We start from the raw sequence: 22,258 nt of genomic DNA, 5'->3' as shown, positions 1-22,258 counted from the left end.
GTTTTGGAATATTTTGGAGCTTTGAATCATCTAGTATTCAAGATAATGACTACTTTTTATTTTTAGAAGCTTTACTTTGTAATCATATGGATTATAATTAAACACTTGTTTGGGTGTAGCAGAAAAATATCATTAATTTCAATTATTAGAATTGTATGAGGACTTCAATGATTAAAATAGGGAAATGCATGCTAAAATGTACATATAACAGTGTTTAATTGTCAGAAAACGAAAATTATGACAATTTTTTTTTTTTTGTAATTTTCAAATTGTTAAAAAAACATATAGACGGGTGAAATAGTGGGTAAATGGGTAAAAAAAAGGATAAACGGTTATGGTATGGTTAAATGGGTAAACGGTTATGCTTAAATTGGTACACGGTTATAGGTATGGTTAACCGTTTATAAATAGTTATGGTTATGGGTATAACTGTTTATGCAATTACCCAACGGGTAAATGGTTATGCAGGTATGAACATAAACGGTTATGGGTAAATAACCATGGTTACCCGCCCGCCATAACCATTGTTCATCCCTAACTATGGAACAGGGAGTCAAGCTAGTAGGTACAGCTTTGGTACATAAATCCCTCAATAAATGGGGAATTAGAAATATTCTTCGCTCTTCCTTGAAGGAAATGGGGGAAATAGAAATGAAGTGTGTACAAGATAACATGTTTATTATTACAATACCTGATGAAAATACAGCAATGAAAATTCTGGAACAGGTGTCATGGGCGGTTATGAAGTAGAATTTTTCGGTTAAAAGATGGCCAAGGAAGTTAGCTCTAGAGGAAATCAATCTGGAAGTTGTTCCATTTTGGGTACAAATCAAAGATGTTCCTCCATATTTGGTAACCTTAGAAAATGTACGAAAATTAGGTTCATACATTGGGGACTTTGAGGAGTTGGAGGACCTGGCAAAGGCATGAGGATTTTTTTACAGTGAGGGTGGCAGTTGATACATCGAAGTCCTTGACTACAGGCTGCTGGCTCCCGAGGGACAATAATTCGGAAACATGGGTTGAATTCAGATATGAAAGATTACAGGACTTCTGTTATCCTTGTGGGGGGATTGGACACTCGAATACATAATGCGCATTTGAACTCATAAGAAGTGGTATGGCCAGGTATGGGGATTGGACAAAAGGCGGCGCCAGTCCATGATCTCTTAGAGTCTCCAAGACAATTAACTATCATGAGAGATCAAAGATTGCCGGGGGTGTCACGCAGAAGCTCAAGGATAGAAAATCAAGGTAGTAGGCGGACCAATGTTGAAGCCATCACTCATGATATTGCTACATCAACGGAGACTTCTCACAATGTGGAAGTGCAGACCGTAGAGGATAAAAGCTCGAAAAGGTGGCATAAACTACAACGACGTTGTGAGGAACCCAGTAATAGTTCAAATCAGTGGATACTGGGAGATTCTTGTTAGTTGGTCCACAGTAAAGTTAAAGTAGGTATGAGGCCTTTGGTGTTACCTGGTGGGGAAGAACAAAATCAAGAGGTTCAAGCTCCAGTAAGTCAAGCAAGAAGAAGCAGTCGGAGTGTAAGGGTTGCAGGGAGGACTCCAATCAGAGATCAAAGATATCACAGTAAGCGAAGGGTAGACTTGAGTATGGATTACAGGGTGTCAGAGGTTGAAGGAGGTCAACAGGATACATCAGGTAACAGTTCGAAATAAGAGATGATAAGCAAACACAAGGACATGATCAATTCTCCACAGAAAAAAAAAAACAAAACAAAAATCCAGGGAGTAGCAGATGTAGTCTACGAGAGGAAAGTGAAAACTGTTGACAAACTACAGAATGACCACACATGAAAGATGTTTGATGATGGAGATGGCGATTTACGCTGAGGATGAGCTGTAGGAAATCCCGGTCGAATATCAGGAAATGTGGGAGTTTATTAAGAAATGTTCAGAGGGTGAAAGAAGTAATCTTCTCGCGTAGAAAGCAGAGAATAATTTAGGAGGAGAATGAAGCTTGCAAGGTGGTGGTGGCAGTTGGCCCTCAACAGCCGCAAGCTCACCATGAGTTATCTTTTTTTGAACCATCGTGGTCTTGGGTCGGAAACGGTATTTTGAGCTTATATAGGCAAATTTGACATCATAGCCCACTTATGATCTTTCTGTCGTAAACGAAAATGAAAGATCATTGAATAGGCGGAGTTAGACGGACAATGGGTTTTACGAATGGGTTTAATGTAGCACCAGTAGGGCGAGCGGAAGGGCTCAGTCTTTGGTGGGACAACTCACTGCAGGTACAAATTATGGGGGCTTCTCAGCATTATATCGATGCTCATTGCAAGATAGTGGATGTGGAATGTGTTTTTTGATTTACGGGAATCTATGGCACGTCTTATAAAGCTGAAAGGGCATAGTTTTGGAGTCACATGAACGAGCAGTTTGGACCCGACACCATCCCCTGGATTTGTGGTGGTGATTTTAATGAATTCTTGTGGGGCCATGAGAAAGTTAGTGGAGCTGAAGTAAGATACAACCGACCACTTACCTAGAGGATTTTATGAGTAAGTTGGAGCTTATGGACTTGGATTTCAATGGTCCTGCATATACATGGAAATGATCGATGAATGGTCAGTTGGTGGAGGCCAAACTAGATCGTGTACTTGTTAATGATAAATGGCAGGCGCTATGGCCTAACTTGATGGTCACACATGGTGCAGTCCTAGGGTCAGACCAGTGTCCACTCTTATTACAGGGGGAGCCAAAACTGGTGAATGGGAAAAAATTATTTAGGTTTAAGGCCTACTGGGTAAAAGAATCCAGTTGCAGAGATTTAGTGAATGAAATGTGGGAAACTCCTAGGGTTGGCAATCATGTGGAGCATTGGAATCTAAAAATAAATGATTACTGTAATAAATTAAGGAAGTGGAGTAAAGAGAAGTTTCGGGAACGTGGTTGGCAAATTCAAAATATGTTGAGTGAACTACAAGATCTTCAAGGGAATTGGTGGGTTAACTGTTAGAAAATTGACGAGCTCTAAAAAAAGGTGGATCAGTTATGGCGACAAGAGGAAAGTTATTGGCACCAGCGTTCAAGGGTAAGGTGGCTTACTGAGGGGATGCAAATACGAAATTCTTCCACCAAACGACTCCACAACAGCGAAGGCGAAATCAAGTGAGATCATTGAAGAATAACTATGGAGAGTGGGTGGACAACCTAAGACAGGTTCAGCATATGATATATGCTCATTTTGTTGATCTTTTTACATCACAGGGGAATCGTGATTGGGGAGATATCCTAAATTGTGTCACTTCAAAAGTCACAGAGGAAATGAATGCAGCACTCACTGCTGAGGTTTCCGTGGAAGAAGTTAAACATGCTGCAACACAAATGGGCGGCCTTAAAGCTCCAGGTCCAGATGGCTTTCAAGGTATTTTTTACCACTCTTATTGGGATATTATTACGAATGATGTGAATCAGCTGGTTTGGGATATCATGGAGGAGTCACATAATCCATCTCGAATTAATGCCACTCATGTTGTATTAATTTCGAAAGTGCCGAAACCTGAAACTGTTTCACAGTTCAAACCCATTAATTTATGCAATTACTCATACAAGGTGCTCTCTAAGGTGTTGGCGAATCGGCTTAAAGTGCTCTTGCCAGACTTGATCTTCCCTACACAGAATGTGTTTGTAGCTGGTCAACAAATACAAGATAACATAGGTATTGCTCACGAGCTATTCCATTTTCTCAAACTTAGAAAGGCCAAACATAAGTTCGAGCTTGGGATTAAATTGGATATGCATAAGGCGTATGATAGGGTGGAATGGGATTTCTTATTGGCAGTGATGGAAAAGATGGGATTTAATTTTCGTTGGAGAAATTTGATTTTGAGATGTCTCACTTCAGTTAGCTTTGCAATTCTCCTTAATGGGTAGCCCGGATCAAAATTTGCTCCCTCGAGAGGACTGGGTCAAGGAGATCCCTTATCGCCATATTTATTTCTTTTAGTTAGTGAAGTCTTTTCCCTTATGCTTCAACAGGCCAATTGTGAAATCCCGTCTCTGGATTTCACTATTGAAAATTACGTATTTTCGTATTATTAATTGTAACGCGTTTATATTTACAACGTATTTTTTTAAGCACCTCGATCGTATAATGTTGAAAAAGGAAGGCACGTGAGTGGTTGGGGAAAAAAAAGAAAAGAAAAGTTGCAGAATGGCAGCTGAGGAAAAGGAGAGAAGAAGATGAGAGGTATGGGAGATAAAGGAGGGAGAAATCGAGTCCCCTTGACCTGCGCCACTTAACCCATTTTCTCCATATTTTTTGGTGGTTTTCCATCAGATTTCTAGCGAATTAGACCGATTTAACATGCCCAAGCATCATTTTGCCACTTCCTCTTCCATTTTCACCCAAAATTTGAAGGAAATTGGGGGTGTTCCGAAGCCACGGCGGCAATCCGCCCATTTTCGAAGGGATTTCAGTCAACTATCACCACCCTCAGGTGTCTTTACAGTCCAGGAACAAAGCCCAATCAACATTGGAGGCGGCAAAGTTGGGTTTAACGTTGAATTGAACCGCACCTAATTTCTAGGGTTTCGGCGGATCGAGGAGTTTTCAGGCCACTTCCTGGCCAAATTGGACTTTGGCCCAGGTATGAAAATTGCTCCCCTCATTGAGATCTTCATTCCTGTAAAATTTGAGAATTTTTTGAAATAGTTAAATTTTCCGGCGAGTCAGGGCGGCGGCGCTTGCGCCGAGACCCCACCTGACCTTCATAGACTAAGTTGGATACCCTAATTCCATATGTGATGTTCGATTGATAAAATCTCATCGTATGATTGTAATTTGGATAGAGATCGCCACTTGGACATTATATGAATCGATGACCCGACCGTTGGATCATTACCAAACTTAATATGTAATAGTACTTAATATTTGAGGACCATAGAAACTGACAGATCGGGAATCTGACATATGGATCCTCCCATATTGAATTCTAAGTCTGTAAAATCAAACGTTGGTCGCCACTTGAATTTGTAATTGGTTGAGATCTGACTGTTGGATCGTGATTAAATTTTAGTATGTTGTTTTAGAAGCATAATGTGGACTTTAGAAAGTTACTGATCCAAAATCCAATGAACATATCTTCCGGATCGAATTATGTAGAATTGTGGACCCTACCTTTGATCGAGAGTTGACTTTTGGTCAACATGTTTCAAAACGTTCTAAATACTAAAATTAGTACTACAGGAGACTCAATGAAGCCTAGTAGGCCTACATTGGTTAGAGAGTGACTTGAATATATGTGCTATGGTTATTACCTTAAATTCTTATATTAATATCATTTGTGATTATGACTTGGTTTTATAAATGTGATTTCTATTGAAATGTGATTTATATATATATTTAGCCACATACCTACGTTTATTAAACATGATTTGGCTTGTGTACTAATGAGGATTGTAATATATGTGTGTTTAATTATCTTTTTAGTAATGTGAATGATAAGTATGATAAATTTATGACTTAGGGATCTTAGAATCCTATTAGAAGTATTATGTAGAACTTATATGCATGTGTGACATATTACTTGGTGGCCATGAGAAGTTGATGGTGTAGGTGACTACGTTGTAATCCATAGAGGTTAAGGTAAGGGTGGATGTGTATTGAATTGTCTGCACCATGTAGCAGAGGTACATGGATGGTCCTGCTTGGTATATCTGCGATGGGGGACCATACGTATTTCAAGGGTGATCATACTTGGTATATCAGCAATGGGTGATCACCGCCTGCACGATTAGACTATGCTTATGTTTCTGCTTGGTATACCTGCGATAGGGGACCATACGGATTCTAAGAGTGATCATGCTTGGTATATCCGCAATGGGTGATCACTACCTAAAGCTATAGGATACAGTCCTGCTTGGTATATCCGCGATGGGGGACTATTATGGGTGATCATGCTTGGTATATCTACTATGGGTGATCACTATCTACATTATTAGACTATGCATATGGTTCTGCTTGGTATATCTGTGATGGGGAGCATATGTATTCAAGGGTGATCATGCTTGGTATATCCACAATGGGTGATCACTGCCTATACGATGAGATTATGCCTATGGTTCTGATTGGTATATCCGCAATGGGGGAACCATACGCATTCTATGGGTGATGAGAAGTAGTTGTACTTGGTACATTTGATAGGCGATCATATTTTAGTTTGGTTCCGTTGAGTGGTCCGAAACCCGATGTTGTTGGATTTCGTTAAGCAATCCGAAATCCCATTCTTTGAAGAAGTAGGCTTAGCTTAACTGTGTCACTCTAGCCTTAGTTATAGTATATTTATGATCAATGGTTTCAAGACTTTTGTGAATTGAATTAGAAAAGCTGTTGGACATCTGAGTGACTCGTTCGAGATTTTCTACAATTCGTTTATGATTTCATAAAGTATGAATTTAGAAGATATGGATATGATTGTCATTATTTTGGTCAAATTAGTTAATTAATGTGGTTAGAGAATGGTATTGTGCTTCGTCGGTTCTTTGATATGATATATGTTGTGAATTGCGGTATCATGTTGCAACATAATGGCTTATATGATAGATGGAAGAGAAATCATGATTTTTATGTGGGTTTGTTATGTATCTATTGATTGATTGAGGAATGTTATGCTTTTCTGCTTGAACATAGTGGGATAAATGTTTGATTTTAATGAATTACAAACTACGAATGGCTTGATCCCTATTTAGGGTACGTAGGCAGTCTAACAACGAGAATGTTAGATGCAGCCATAAAGTGTACGAACAAAATTACTATGCGATTTTATTCTTGAGTTATTCTTCGTACATATCCCGGAGGTGAGATCTGTTAGATATATGGTTACTTGGTGACATCATGTGTCGATCCTGGATGTAGGTCGGGATCAGGGCGCGACACCAATGATCGACAGTGGTTACAAAGAGTGCAGATGAATGCGGCTGGACTGGTTATATCCCACATGTTCTTCGCTAATGATACTCTCATTTTCCTAACGGCAACTAAAGAAAATTTTCAGCGTCTAATTCAGTTAATTGATCACTATAGTTTCGCACCTGGACAACAGGTAAACAAACAGAAATCAAGTGTTTTCTTTGGTAGAAATGTTGTTGACGGAGTCTCAAAGGAATTGACCTACATTTTGGGTGTTGTGAAAGTTGGAGACCCAGGGTCCTATTTAGGGGTACCAGCTATATGTGGTAGGTCGAAGAAATGTGGCTTGGCCTACGTAATTGCAAACCTTGCTGCTGCTGCATAGAATAGCGACCAATGCCATGCCCTGCAGCCTTATCTTCTCCGTAAAATTGATCTCAAAATTCAAGACCTATCTCCCAAACAACAGCACAATATTCTTAAAGAGTGATGTATCATATTATCATATATACATCCTTCAATTAATTAATAATTCTCAAAATAAACATGCATAACTCAAAATTACAATTCCTCTGATTGTTAGACTCTGTTAAGAATTTGGTTTGGACTAATTTGTCAACCATTTTCTGCTCACAGCCAAAATTCTTAAAATAAATAGAATATCTCGAAAATAAACTTTATTAAATACACAAGCCATAATTACATCATGTTCCCATACAATCAAATAGAAAGCATTTCGTGCCCTCGTAGGCAAAGTGCGATCCCAGATATAAGAATCTTAAATAGCTAGTAAACGCTATACTTATGATTGTATCCGTTAGAAAATTTGCCTCATGTAAAATGCTTTCAAGAAATAGCAGTGAAAGACTCCGCCAGCACATTAATATATATTAGAAGAATTAATCTGATATTAATTGGCTAGTTTCATTTTGTCAGGAAACCCTAATATTTTATGAAATTAAGGTAGAAAAAGGTGCCGGTTTTGCCAAATTTAGTCTTCCATCCGCAAACCCCCGACCCAAATACAGAAAGAAGATCAATCGTAGCCGAAACGTCATGGCACACCTTCACTAACCTGACCTCGTTAAGCAAAAAATCATCCAAATTCTTCCCACCAAAGCTGCTGTCCGTATGAGTTTTCTTTCCAAGCAATGGGAAGGTGTGTGGTGTTCGAGCTCTGTCTTAGATTTCGACGAGGAAAGCGTTGGTTTTCGTCGAGACGAGCACGGTGATAAACATAGAAAGTTCATCAACAACATCTTGATAAGGTATTTGAGATTTTATGAGAATGATAAGCAAAAGAAACTCAAGTTACTTAAACTGAGGCTTCATATGACGGGCTACTTGTTTAGAGAGGACACTAGCATTGTTGATAAGTTATTAACTTGTTCGTTAGAGAGAAACGTCAAAGAATTAGATATAAGCCTTCGAAGGGATTGGCATGTCAACGAAAACCACTACTGCTTATCTCGAACCACCTTTCTCGTTGCAAAATCTTTAACTACTCTCAGTCTGGCGTATGTGAGGATAAAGGACATACGTAGTGCCAACGATGGACGTCATATAGATCGTATAAGCCAGCTTCTTCCCTCCTTGAAAACAATGTCCCCCGAAAGGGTTCGGTTTGATGAGCGTGCCCTCAGTTCCTTAATTTGGGAGTGCCCTTGTATTGAATATTTGTCATTAACTTCATGTTCTTATGAAGACGATCAAGAAGACGAACTCTCCATGTTTTATATTTCAAGTTACAGTCTCAAATTCTTGGAAGTTGAAGTATTGCAATGCTCAAGATATTCAAGTTGACGAGACAATAAATCTTGAATCTTTTACATTTGTTTCATCAAAGTTTCTTCACGTTGAGCGGATAATGTTGCGCAAATCTCATAACTTGAAACATATCAACATTCATGCTTGTTGATGCACAAAACCGGAGGTCTTGGAACAACGTAAATCCGACCGTGAATCTGCAAGAAATGTAAATAACACAAGATGTATCGTGGTTCACCCCAAGGTTTGGGCTACGTCCACACTGATATGTATTTATCTGAGGGAGAGAGAGCTCTGAGAGTGAGAGCTTTGAGAAGGGGTGAGAGGGCCTATAAATTGGCCTCCTCCAATTGTGAGGGTGAGGGGTCCTTTTATAGAATAATGACTCCTCACTTATTACATATTTGCCCCTTCCTTTATTACATAATTATATTTAAGTCCCCCGAGTATTTATACGAGGTCTAAATACGAGGCCCTAAATATGGTATAAACAGTAGTCCCCCAAGTCTTCAGTCAAGAGAGTCTTTTGGCTGGAGACTTGAAATTCAGTCCATGTGTGGGCCGAAGTAACTAGATGTTGTCTTGAATGGATGCTCGATATAAGGCGGTGCTCAATCTGAAATGATTCTCAACTAGAAGTAGCACACGCTGCGAGGCTACTCGGCTCGTGGCTTATGTTGCCTTGGTTGGCTCGGCTTGTGGCGTTTGAATGTGAGGGAGTCCCTTGTATAGAATAAGGGCTCACTCCTCAATACATGGATGATGGGCTAGAGTTGATGCTCTCTAATGATGGTGAGGGAGTCCCTTTTATAGAATAAGGGCTCACTCCTCAATACATAAATGATGGGTTAGGAGTGATGCTTGCGGCAAGGCGGTTGCTCAGCTGGCGGTGATGCTCTCTAACGAATGTGAGGGAGTCCCTTTTATAAAATAAGGGCTCGCTCCTCAATACATGAATAATGAGTTAGGAGTGATGCTCGTGGTGAGGAAGTTGCTCAGCTGGCAGCGGTGCTCTCTAACGAAGGTGAGGGAGTCCCTTTTAAAAAATAAAGGCTCGCTTCTCAATACATAAGTGATAGGCTAAGTCCCCCAAGTATTTTACATGAGTGCTCTCTAATGAAAGTGAGGGAGTCCCTTTTATAGAATAAAGGCTCGCTCCTCAATACATAGATAATGGGCTAAGTCCCCTAAGTATTTTCATGAGGCCTAGTTGAGGCCCAATATATGGTACCTAATGTAGTCCCCCAAGTCTTCGGTCAATAGAGTCTGTTGGCTGGAGACTTCAAATTGAATCCATGTATGGGCCGAAGTGGCGGTTGTTCGGAGGCGGTATTTGTATACCCTGCACTGAAGCTTTGTAGGTGAAGCTTTGCAAGTGAAGCTTTGAAGCTAGAGCTCTGTAAATGAAGCTTTTGAAGCTAAAGCTCTATAAATAGAGCTTTTGAAGCTAGAGCTTTTGTAAATAAAGTTTTTGAAGCTAGAGCTCTGTAAATGAAGCTTTTGAAGCTGATTGACATGAGTGATGCTCATGAATGTTTATGTATGATTGGATGAGTGATGCTCATGAATGTTTATATATGATTGACATGAGTAATGCTCATGAATGTTTATGTATGATTGACATGAATAATGCTCATATATGATTTGAAGTACTGTGCGTACTTTTGATCACCTGGTTGGTGGCATGAAGGAGAGTACAAGTTGTACATTTCACCACCTAGTTGGTGGCATGAATGGCTAGTTGCCAAATGATATTAGAGTACGGGTTGTACATTTCATCACCTGGTTGGTGGTAATAGCGGCAGGTTGCCGAATAATTTTTGGAGTACTGAACGTACTTTTGGTCACCTGGTTGGTGATAATAGCGGCGGGTTGCCGAATAATTTTGGAAGTACTAGGCGTACTTTTGATCACCTGGTTGGTGATAATAGCGGCGGGTTGCCGAATAATTTTGGAGTACTGGGCGTACTTTTGATCACATAGTTGGTGGTAATAGCGGCAGGCTACCGAATAATTTTTTGTAGCACTAGACGTACTTTTGATCACCTAGTTGGTGATAATAGAAGGCCTGGCTCTTTTGGGCATATGAGCCTTTGCCCTCCACATAACATTCCAGCCCATTACTTTGGGTTTTGCTTTTTTTTTTTTTTTTTTTTTTTTTTTTTTTACCCTCTGATGGGGGTTTATACAGATGTCTCTGAAAGCTAAGAAAAATAAATTACATGTTTTTAGCATGTTGATGGGCATCTTCTAGTCTAACAGAAAGTGGAGACAGGAAACCTTGGTGGGCATCTTCTTATCTTTAATCATGTTATCTTGTGGGATAGTGGAGTAGTAGAATAGTGGAGCATCTTCTTTTCGGCTTTTCCTTTTTCTGCTTTCTGATTTTCTTTCTGTTTTCTTGACCCTGATCAATATGGCAGACAAGGAATGATAATAGATTTAATAATAAGAAAATAATCTTATCTCCGTTTTTGCTTTGTAAAAGCTTTTGCCTTCTTCTTTTCACTCTCTGCCCTTTCTCTTTTTTTGCTGCCTGAAAACTAGTTGGTGTATTCCAGCTCCACCACGAGATCTGAGTTGTGCCATCCCGTTCACTGACATCACCATCATTCTGCAGTACTGCATAATAATCCTGAATCAAATTATTGTAATCACCATTCATTGCATTAGACTTGTTTCGAGATTCTTCATGCACATCAGCGGGATGACATGGCAGCATTGTAGAGGGTGAGGACAGTGATGGTCTGACGGTGGTTAATCTCGATGGCGACACCCTTGAGGTAACCGTTGCGCTCGCCGACCAGCATGAAATGTACAACCCATATCATTTTCTGCTACAACAGCAGCAAGCAAATTGCATCATTGTCTATGGACCTGCTTTCGACCCTTCGCGACTTCACAGTTCGTGGTGACCTCGGCAAGATCGTCCGGGTCTCACCTGCACCAATCAGGCAAGGTCGTTTTTTTATTTGAATATTATAAGCAAGATGTCTTCCGCCTGCTGCAATTAGAATAGTATCGGCAAGGATTTTTGTCGACAGCCTGGGAAGTTTCGCGACGGCGTGAATGGCAACCATGCCTTCATTTCTACGACTTCTTGTATGCTCAGCAGGCAGATCAAATGCATTCATGATGGGAATTATCTGACCTCTTCTAGGAAACATCATGCACCTCTGATGATGGGCTTGCTGCAGTCCTGCATTTTTGTGAGCCATTGGCACGTCCATGCTGTTTCCACCAACCCGTTCGACCCATTGACGAGAAAAGTTCGTGAATTCGAAGGCCAGATCATTGAAAAGCTCATATTTCAAAACAGACTAAACGCCCAAGAACTTAGACCTCAAATCACCCATTTTCTCTGCAGATTTAAAGAGAGTAGAGAGAGAAAGGTAAGGGGTGAGGTGTGAGAAGGAGAAGGTATAAGCTTTTAAAACAAGAGTGGAAGAAAGAGGAGGAGGAGGAGGAGTTGGGTCTTTAAATGCCAGCTGGAGAATGAGTTATGTCTTTAAATGGCAGCCCCAAGCTTTGAACTCTAAAGAGAGAGAGATCTGTGTCTGTGTCTCTGTGTGGGTTTTGCAGATCCACGGCGGAGGTGAAAATTTGAGAAATGACCGACATAGCTTTTCGTGTCGTTTCCCACAGACGGCGCCAAATGTTGATGCACAAAACCGGAGGTCTTGGAACAACGTAAATCCGACCGTGAATCTGCAAGAAATGTAAATAACACAAGATGTATTGTGGTTCACCCCAAGGTTTGGACTACGTCCACACTGATATGTATTTATCTGAGGGAGAGAGAGCTCTGAGAGCGAGAGCTTTGAGAGGGGGCGAGAGGGCCTAGGAATTGGCCTCCTCCAATGTGAGGGTGAGGGGTCCTTTTATAGAATAAGGACTCTTTACTTATTACATATTTACCCCTTCCTTTATTACATAATTACATTTAAGTACCCCAAGTATTTATACGAGGTCTAAATACGAAGCCCTAAATATGGTATAAACAATGCTCATCACCTGAAAAACTTACGCTTACTTGAATGTCATCGTAGTTTGGAGGCCACGATCAATACTCCGAATCTAAATTCTATATATTTCCTTAGTGGTTACTTAACGTCCAAGATTTCTTTGAAAGCTCCAAATTTAGGGGAGGCCGCCATCTTACTGTTGGACTTCTGGGACGTACAATTTCCGACTGCCTTCAACGGGCCATGGAAACATTTACCTGTACTGGCAGATTTTCTTACAGAATTTGGTTGTTCCCAGAATCTAGACCTCATTGTTGCTGATTCGAAGAATGTCATCTTTCCAACAGAATTCAGAAACACCTACTCTTCAGCAATATTGCCTGGTCTCAACAACAGTCCTGTGCTCAAGATGTCAAATTATCTTGAAACGGATTCAGATATTGGTGAACTGGAGGACTCTTTGACTTGGATAGCACCTTCTGCAAGGGATATTTCTGTTGAAAAAGTCATTGGAACGCTACTTTTTGAACTTTGAATGGATGGAAATTAAATGAGTTGTCCAAGCCAGCCCCAGACTTGTCTTGATTATTCCAAATTTAACGCTGTGCAGCTTCACCAATTGCACATTTATATATCATATATGCATCTTAACCATTTCGTTAATTAATTGCCTTCGTTTCATGAAAGATATGGGATTTGCAGTTATAAAAGCTATTCAATCTTTTGTATGTGATAATGTGGAAGAAATTATAAATTAAATTTTTTTGTAAATAAAAAGAAAGCTGACATGGAAGTATGTTATTAGTAAAATATTAGGAGTTTGTGGATGGGGATTCATAAGCCAAATAAAAAAATATCATCATGTGAACAAGTGTTACTAGACGCACACCAGTGTCCTATTTTCCCACTCACATGATAATCACACCCACCATAAAATGTTATTTTCCCACCCATTATTATTCCCAAACACTACTACAAAATGGTCTTATAGTTTCAGTGGGTGGTGTCGGTTTAATCTAATATAGTGGCAGACAAGACAGTTGTGACACTAACTGAACATGACGTCGGATTTAATGTCACTTATAAGCGTCATAAAATACTGGTGTCGCTTTTAAACCAACGTACACACACATTTTAATATTTTTAAATACTGGTGTTGCTTTTAAACCGACGTCACATTTTAATATTTTTAAAAACTGGTGTCGCTTTTAAACCGACGTAAACATACATTTTAATTTTTTTAAACACTGGTGTCGCTTTTAAGCGACATAAAGTATCAGTGTAGGGCATAACGTCGGTTTGAACCGATGCAAACTTGTCCTATTTCGAGGCCGCTGATACGACTGTCGAGACTGTCAAGGACATGTCGGTTTTAACCGACACAAACTTGTCCTTATTTTGACGCCACACAAACTTGTCCTTATTTTAAAAAAAAATAAAAAATTAAAGTCTGCGTCGGTTATGAGCGACATAGATTTTAGTTTTTTAAATATTTTGAAACCTGGTGTCAGTTGTAAGCGACATCTTGATGGTATTTATAATACCCCCCCTGGCGGTGTTTTCTTCTTCCTCTCTTGCATTTTATTTATTCGTTCTTCCAATTTACAAACCCTCCCGTGTTCTCTCTCTTGCGCCTTTCTTATTTGTTCTTCCAACTTCATTTGTTCCTTCTTCCCAATAGTAAGTTTTTCTTGCCTCTAATATTTTTATTTTCTCCTCTTATGTTTATTTTTTATTTACAATTTATTTTTGTAGGAAATTTATTTGAACTGGTTGAGTACCTAAAGAGTTGATCGACGTCGGAATTCTTCCATAATTCAAGTTTCTATCACTAAATTCTTTAATTTTTAAATTGTATAATACACAAGTTTATTTATTTAAAATTTCTAATTTAAGTACTTAGATAATTTTCTATTATTTTTATTAAATTAATAAATATTTAGTCGAATTAATTAATTTTGTCACTTGAATTGTTATGAGAAAATGGAAATGAATAATATTTATAAGCATTTATGTTAAACTAACATAAGAATATATTATGTTAAATTAATTTGTTTTGCACTTTAATTGTTATTTTAATTTGTTTTTGTTGTCATTTTGATAACTTTTGGTTGTTATTTATTAGAATGGATTAGATGAGCATAATTTTGATAACTTTTTGTTGTTATTTTAATTTTTTTTTACTCTAATAGGTGTTGAAAATTAAAAGATTGCAATCGTGATAGAGTTTGAGGGTTGAAAGATAGAAATTGAAAATTCTAATAGTTATGCCTACATGATAGGGATTGAAAGATTGTAGGCATCTGTTTGGGCCCAAAATAACAGTTTGGGCCGAGGGAGGAATCACTCTTGGCCCGAGAAGCCGTACGGCGAAAGGGTCATGAAGCGTTCAGCTCATGGGCTTCCAAGCCTAGGTCGGTTAAATCAGAATGCAAGTCGAGTCCTAATACAATAGGGACTCTTGACGAGATCAGTAAACTAGAAGGCGAATCCGGCTCAGTTAAGGACTAGATTCGTAGTCCTAGCAGAGATAGGGCTGATCGAGGTAATGTTAATCCGGAGAAGGGAACCTAGTTCGAATAGGATTGGAATTCGGACTCGGTGTTCTGCTACTATAAATACAAGACATTCAGCAACGGAAAACCCCCCACAAAATCAATACAAAATTGCCCTGCGCAAACTCTCACAACTTGTGATTTTTCTTTTTCCTTTTTCGCTGACACATCTTCCGTTGGCATCAACAGCACTGTGGAAGCAACCGGTGATATCTTAAGTCGGCATAGATAGCTCTGTCACCGTAGAGTCAGTCAGTCTTGCAGTACCTTCCGTTGGCATCAACAGCACTGCGGCGAGAACGATTGATTACCTATCCAAGTCTCGGTCGAGAAGGGTTTCTAAATCCTTATTGGTCGAGGTCATCTCGTCAGCCTTCTCGGCGAAGTGAGGTGTTACAGTTATTACATTCGGCACATTGAAAGCCGAATTTGATATTGAACTTCGTAAGAATAGTAACCTTGTCTTCAGGTTCGAGAGCCCAAGAGGCCGAGACGTGTTCCTTTCTCGGCCGTAATTGCAAGACACAGAAGTCAGTAGCGCGACCCAACGCAACATCAACAAATTTACTCCTCGGCCGAGCTCGGCCGATGAGTTGGCACGCCCCGCATTCACCGAAGGACGTAGTTAGTTCATTAATTACTCGGCCTGCGCGCCACGTAGGCTTTGTAGTTTCTAGGGTCAACATTTTGGCACGCCCAGTGGGACTCAGTGCTAAACTACGAAGTTCATGCCAATTGAAACACGATCGGTAAAAAAGAAAACCACTATGGGAAAGTCGATAGCTGATTTGCCGAATCAAAGCACGGACAAAGTGTGCCACAAGCGCAGAATCCCCTTAGCGCCGTGACACCTGAGTCCACGAGTGCGACCCGCCGAGAGAGAGAAGTTAATCTCGGCAGTCAACTCCGCGGTCCAGAAATCCCTAACAGGAACACCTGCATTCTCACTGAAGGGATAGTAGAAGAGTGTGACGAGGATGGTGGTGAAGGATCTGATCCACCAACAAGGTCGTTTCTTCGAAAGCGACTGGACGAGCAGTCTCGGTCAGTCGAGCAGACGTTTAGTCGAGGCATTAACAAGCTGCATGACGCGATACTCAGTTCCAATGATCGACAAACCAGGCTGCTTGAAATGCTGGTTAGTCAAGTTGGTGGCAGCAGGCCTTTCGATCTTCGCCAACATTGTTTACCAGGAAACAACCCGGTACCGATTGTACCGGCCGAGCCTATTCCTGCCCCGCTCAAACCAATTAATTTGGAGAAAGGAGGAGGGTCGAATAGTAGGTCAGACGGGACCGACCAGAGGGTCGAAGCAACACCTGTTGATATGACCGAAGTTCAGCGGATGATCGACTCAGCCATGAAGAAAGGGCCGAAGTTTCCCAATTTTTTCATCCATACCCAGCGTATGTGGAAACGTTTGGATACCCGAAGGGTTTCAAGATCCCAGATTTTAGTCTTTTTGCCGGTGAATCGTCCCTGTCGTCGTTGGAGCACGTGGCTCGTTTCACCGCGCAATGTGGAGATGTTAATAGTGATTTCCACAAGTTACGGCTGTTCAATTTTTCATTGACCGGCTCGGCATTTGCCTGGTACATCAATCTCCCGCCTAATTCCGTCCAAAACTGGGAGGAGTTGGTCGAGAAGTTCCACGAGCAGTTTTATCAGCCGGGGATGGAGATGTCAGTCTCTTCATTAGCACGGATGGCTCAGGCATCTGATGAGTCACCAATGGATTATCTTACTAGGTTAAAATCGGCTAGGAATTGGTGCCGAGTGCCTTTACCTGAAGTCGAATTTGTCAGGCTTGCTTTGAACGGCCTTGACGTCAAATACAAAAAGAAATTCTTGGGGGCAAATTTTCGGGATATGTACGAATTGGCCCAACATGTCGAGCAGTATGATTATTTACTCCGCGAGGAAAAGACTTCGAAGACTCCAGTTCGGGGAACGATATACAAAAACCCTACTGTCAATTATGCATCGACCGAGGATGAATGTGTTAGTGTGGATGCGGCTGAGATAGTAATAGATAAGCCATACATTTGCAAGGCATTGACTCAGGTTGATTCTAGAGAAGCCAAAAGTCGCTCGGCCACTGAAGGAACATCGAAACCGTCAAAGGTTTATACTTTTGATATTACCAAGGCTGACGCAATTTTTGACCAACTGTTATCAGCAAGAATCATTAAACTTCGGCCTGGTCATAACATTCCTAAGGCCGAAGAGCTTAAAGGAAAGGTGTATTGCAAATACCACAATTCGAGCAAACACACAACAAACAATTACGTCGTATTTCGCGACAACGTCCAAAGCTGGATTGATAATGGCAAACTGAAGTTTCCCGAGAAGAGGATGAGTGTTGATACTGATCTGTTCCCCACGGCAACAGTAAACATGGTCGACGCGTACCTACCCAAGGACAAAGGGAAAGGCAAGGCTGAAGTGGTTGAGACACAACGCCCGCGGAATCAGAATGTTCGGCCACGGTTCATGGCCGATTTGCGTTCAAATAAACCATCTGCGGCCTTAACGGGGCCCGCTATTGTCAAACCTATGATGGATTGTAGCGCCAATGAAGATAGTGGGACGGCGGTTTTGTGCAGGAAATGTAAAGCGAAGGTCGACAGTGAACCAGAGGAGAAGCCTTCTTCGCAACCCATGGCCGTAACTCGGCAAAAGATAGCCAATGAAGGCCAACATCATGGGGTTTTTGGGAGGCTCGGTCCTAAAGTACGGATGGAAGAGACACCCCCGGTCAGGCGGCGCCTCGATTTTGATGCTTCATTTTATGACGATGATTACTATAAGCGTAATTCTAGCAGTTCAGGATCATCACGGAGTCAAAAGACCTTCAAGCCTCTCGAGCCTAGAGATCAACGTTGGTATACATACCATTCTTCGATGGGCGTTTACACCGCGTTGTCCAAATCTCAGAAACGCCGGCATCAACGGATAGATTGCATGGCTCGCCGACAAGTAGCCCAAGAAACTTCGGCCCCTAAGTGGCGGCCGAAGGATACAGTTGCCACTGATGAGGAGCGACCACCTCCAGCAATTATGACAGAGTTGGTTCAAGGGAAACGGCTGGTCGATCAAGATGTCGAGACCATGTTTGAAGAAGCTGATAAACGGATCAAACTTCTCATTCGACCAAGGGAAATGAAGGCACGTCTTGAACATTTCAGGCAAGAGGCCGAAAGCAAATTATCCCCGCTAGCTATACAAGAGCCTTTGGTCAAAATTCGACGGAATTTGCATCCCCCGTTTCTTGGGGAGTCTTTAGAGTATATGCAAGAATTTCATAAGAATCATTCGGCCAACGATCTGTATGGTTTGCCGAAGGCATGCCAGGACACCATTGATCTGATCCTGACTTGTCCGGATGCCGAGCGGATCATCCAGAAGACCTCATATCCAGGATTGAAACAAGGTTCCAGCACATACGAGAAGCTCGTGTTTTTGGGTTTGAAGTCGACCCGTACATCGATATCAATGCAGCCAACCTTCCTTTCTCGCTGGAGGACCTTCAGTATTTACGATATCACTTTGAAGTATTCTCGGCAGTTTCTCTCTTCGGCCTTACGACCGATGAAATCGCACGTATTGCCCGTCTGGATGCTTATCTCGACACTAGGGATGCTCGGCTACACTACCAGGAGCAGGTTCAGGTCCTGACCCCAAGTTCATTGTCAATCTCAACCTTACCTGAGACGGTCATGCAGAACCAACAAATCTTCGAAGCAGCTCCGCCGAGTGACGTCATTGAAGAAGGGACAGAAGAGTCTCGTTGTCCGACTCTGACGACAACTGAGTCCGAAGTCGCCGACCAACCGAACGAGGAGGGTCTTGGCCAAATGGGCCCTTCAGTCCTGGATAATATGGAAATCAGTATGGTCCATGTGTTACCTGCCGATTTTCAATCAAGCACGGCTCAACCAAATTTCCTTGATGGAGATGTGGTTGCCGAGGAACCCGGCCATGTCGATTTTGTATCGATTGCTGAAGGCGAGTCAACAACAAAAGATGATAGTCTAAAGGCCGCTTTGGTTGAATTGTTCCCTCGTTCATCGTCGGCTAAGCTTCACCATTTAAAGCCACTGTATGTGACGGCCCACATCGAGGGATATCCAGTTTCTAAAGTTTTTGTCGACTGTGGAGCTACCGTTAATGTTATGCCTCTGAACATCATGAAGGCCTTGCGCCGTTCAAATGACGAGCTTATTCCGTCAGGAATCACAATGAGTAGTTTTGTCGGTGACAAATCCCACACCAAGGGTGTACTACCGTTGACTGTAAATATTGCCGGTCGCACCCATATGACCGTTTTTTTCGTGGTTGATTCCAAAACCGAGTATAATGCATTGCTCGGCCGAGATTGGATTCATCAAACCAGTTGTATTCCTTCATCATTGTACCAAGTGCTTGTCTTTTGGGACGGCAAATCGGTCACTGTTCATCCGGCCAATAGCCCTTAGAAGCTAACATGATACAAGCACGGTATTATGACGATCACGTCGACTACATTACGTTGCAAGGCTTCAATGAAGAGGGACGGCCGACTCGGATTTCCGTTCAGAAAGCTATCGAGGTTGGCGCCGAGACTGTCCAGCAGGATTCGGCGAGACTCGGATTAGCTAACTTTATCCCCGAAGCCGATGTTTGACACCGATCGGGAAGCACGTAGGGCCGCGGTTTCATCTACTATGGAACGACTGCTGGCCCATTGGTATACGATATCTAAACAACCAAATTCGGGCGTCAACCTCGTCGAGTTCCTTGCTGAGGGAGATAATGGGCCTGTATTATCTTTTGATAAAATTCGAGCCGCCCCGGCCGAGCTCGAAGATCATCGGCCCCTTGTTAAGGACCCTTTGGAAGAGATTAATGTTAGGACGACCGATGACCCACGGCTTTTGTTTATTAGTACGTTACTTCCTCAACAAATGAAGGACGAGTTGCGGGCCTTGCTTACGGAATTCAAAGATTGTTTTGCTTGGAGTTATCATGAAATGCCCGGCTTAGATCGTGCTTTAGTCGAGCATGAATTATGTATTAAGCCCGGATTCAAGCCTTTCCGTCAGCCACCTCGTCAATTCTCGACCGAAGTACAACTCAGTGTCAAGGACGAACTAGTTCGGCTTTTGAAAGCCGGGTTCATTCGGACAGCTCGATATGTCGAATGGTTGGCGAATATTGTTCCTGTATTAAAGAAAAGTGGTGCACTGCGCATCTGCACCGATTTTCAAAATCTGAATCTGGCAACGCCCAAAGATGAGTATACAATGCCGATTTCAGATCTGTTAATCGATGCCGCGGCGAATCATGCGATCTTATCCTTTATGGATGGGCATGCCGGATACAACCAAATATTTATTGCCAAAGCCGATGTGCACAAAACTGCTTTCCGTTGCCCGGGGGCACTCGGCACTTACGAATGGGTTGTTATGCCATTCGGCCTCAAGAATGCCGGCGCCACGTACCAACGGGCGATGAACACCATCTTCCATGATTTAATTGGCACCATCGTCGAAGTTTATATCGACGATGTTGTCGTCAAATCTAAACGCCGACAGACACATCTGGACGATCTCCGACAGGCTTTCCTCCGTATGCGTCAGCACAACCTCAAGATGAATCCTGCCAAGTGTGCCTTTGGTGTATCGGTCGGGAATTTTCTTGGTTTCCTCGTACATCATCGTGGGATTGAAGTCGATGAGAATAAGGCACGCGCAATCATCACCGCCCCACCCCCAACAACGAAGAAACAATTACAGTCCTTACTCGACCAGATCAATTGTTATGGCCGATTTATTGCTAATTCGGCAGGTAAAATGAAAGCATTTTCCACACTTTTGAAGCTCAATGACTCAGATAAGTTCATGTGGAATGAGGAGCACTAGGCGGCGTTCACGCAGATCAAGGTTTCCCTTACAAACCCACATGTCCTGGTCCCTCCTCAGCGCGGTAAGCCTCTCAAGCTATACATTTCGGCGGCCGACGAGTCCATCGGTTGCCTCCTCGCGCAAGACAACGATGCCGGACAGGAACAGGCTATCTTCTACCTCAGCCGTAATCTGAGTCCTCCGGAGATCAATTATTCCGCCGTTGAGAAGCTCTGTCTCGCCGTGTTCTTCGCTGCATCCAAGCTTCGGCATTACATGTTCCCGTCGGTCACCCAAGTCATTGCCCAGACCGACGTTATCCGGTACATGCTTACCCGGCCAATTGTGAAGGGCCGAATTGGGAAATGGACGATGGCGTTGTCCGAGTTCAGTTTGCAATACGTGCCGCAAAAAGCTGTGAAAGGACAGGCGTTGGCCGATTTCCTTGCCCAGCACCCTTCGCCTTACGATTTCGGGGGTGCTGATGTCGAGATTGGCATGGTGGTGACCCGCGACAACTATTGGACGATGTATTTCGATGGTTCCAGTACTTCGTCCTCGGCCGGTGCAGGCATCGTCATTCAATCTCCTCACAACGATCGTTGGTTATTTTCGCTCAAATTGGATTTCGACTGCACCAATAACCAGGCCGAATACGAGGCTTTGGTCATTGGTCTGGGCCTCCTTCTTGACCTACGCGCCACTCGTGTTCTCGTCCTCGGGGATTCTGAACTCGTGATTAACCAAATTAATGGGTCTTTTCGCTGCATGAGTTGTACTCTGGCGCCTTACCACATGGTCGCCAGTTATTTGGCCGAGTCCTTTGACGGTATTACATTCGAGCATGTTTCTCGGGTTCATAATACCGACGCAGACGAGTTGGCTCAAATCGCCTCCGGTGCACAACTCATGGGGGGCAAGTTAGGCCGGGAGATACCAATATTACGACAACTATACCTGGCCTTGGTTAATCAGCAAATCCTCCGTCGAGATAATGTGATACGCACCAGGGTCATGTCCCTGCCTTCGTTGTTAGATCGGCAGGACTCTATAGAAATTTGCACGGTCGAGGCAGTACCAGATGATTGGAGAAAACCCATTATGCAGTACCTTGACAACCCCAACGGAAAACATAGTCGTAGGACACGGGTTCACGCCACGAACTATGTCACGTACCAGAGCGAGTTGTACCGAAAGGGTGAAG

The sequence above is a fragment of the Malus sylvestris genome, chromosome 4, assembly GCF_916048215.2.
Source record: "Malus sylvestris chromosome 4, drMalSylv7.2, whole genome shotgun sequence".
NCBI classification, from domain to species: Eukaryota; Viridiplantae; Streptophyta; class Magnoliopsida; order Rosales; family Rosaceae; genus Malus; species Malus sylvestris.
This window is presented reverse-complemented; position numbering follows the sequence as displayed.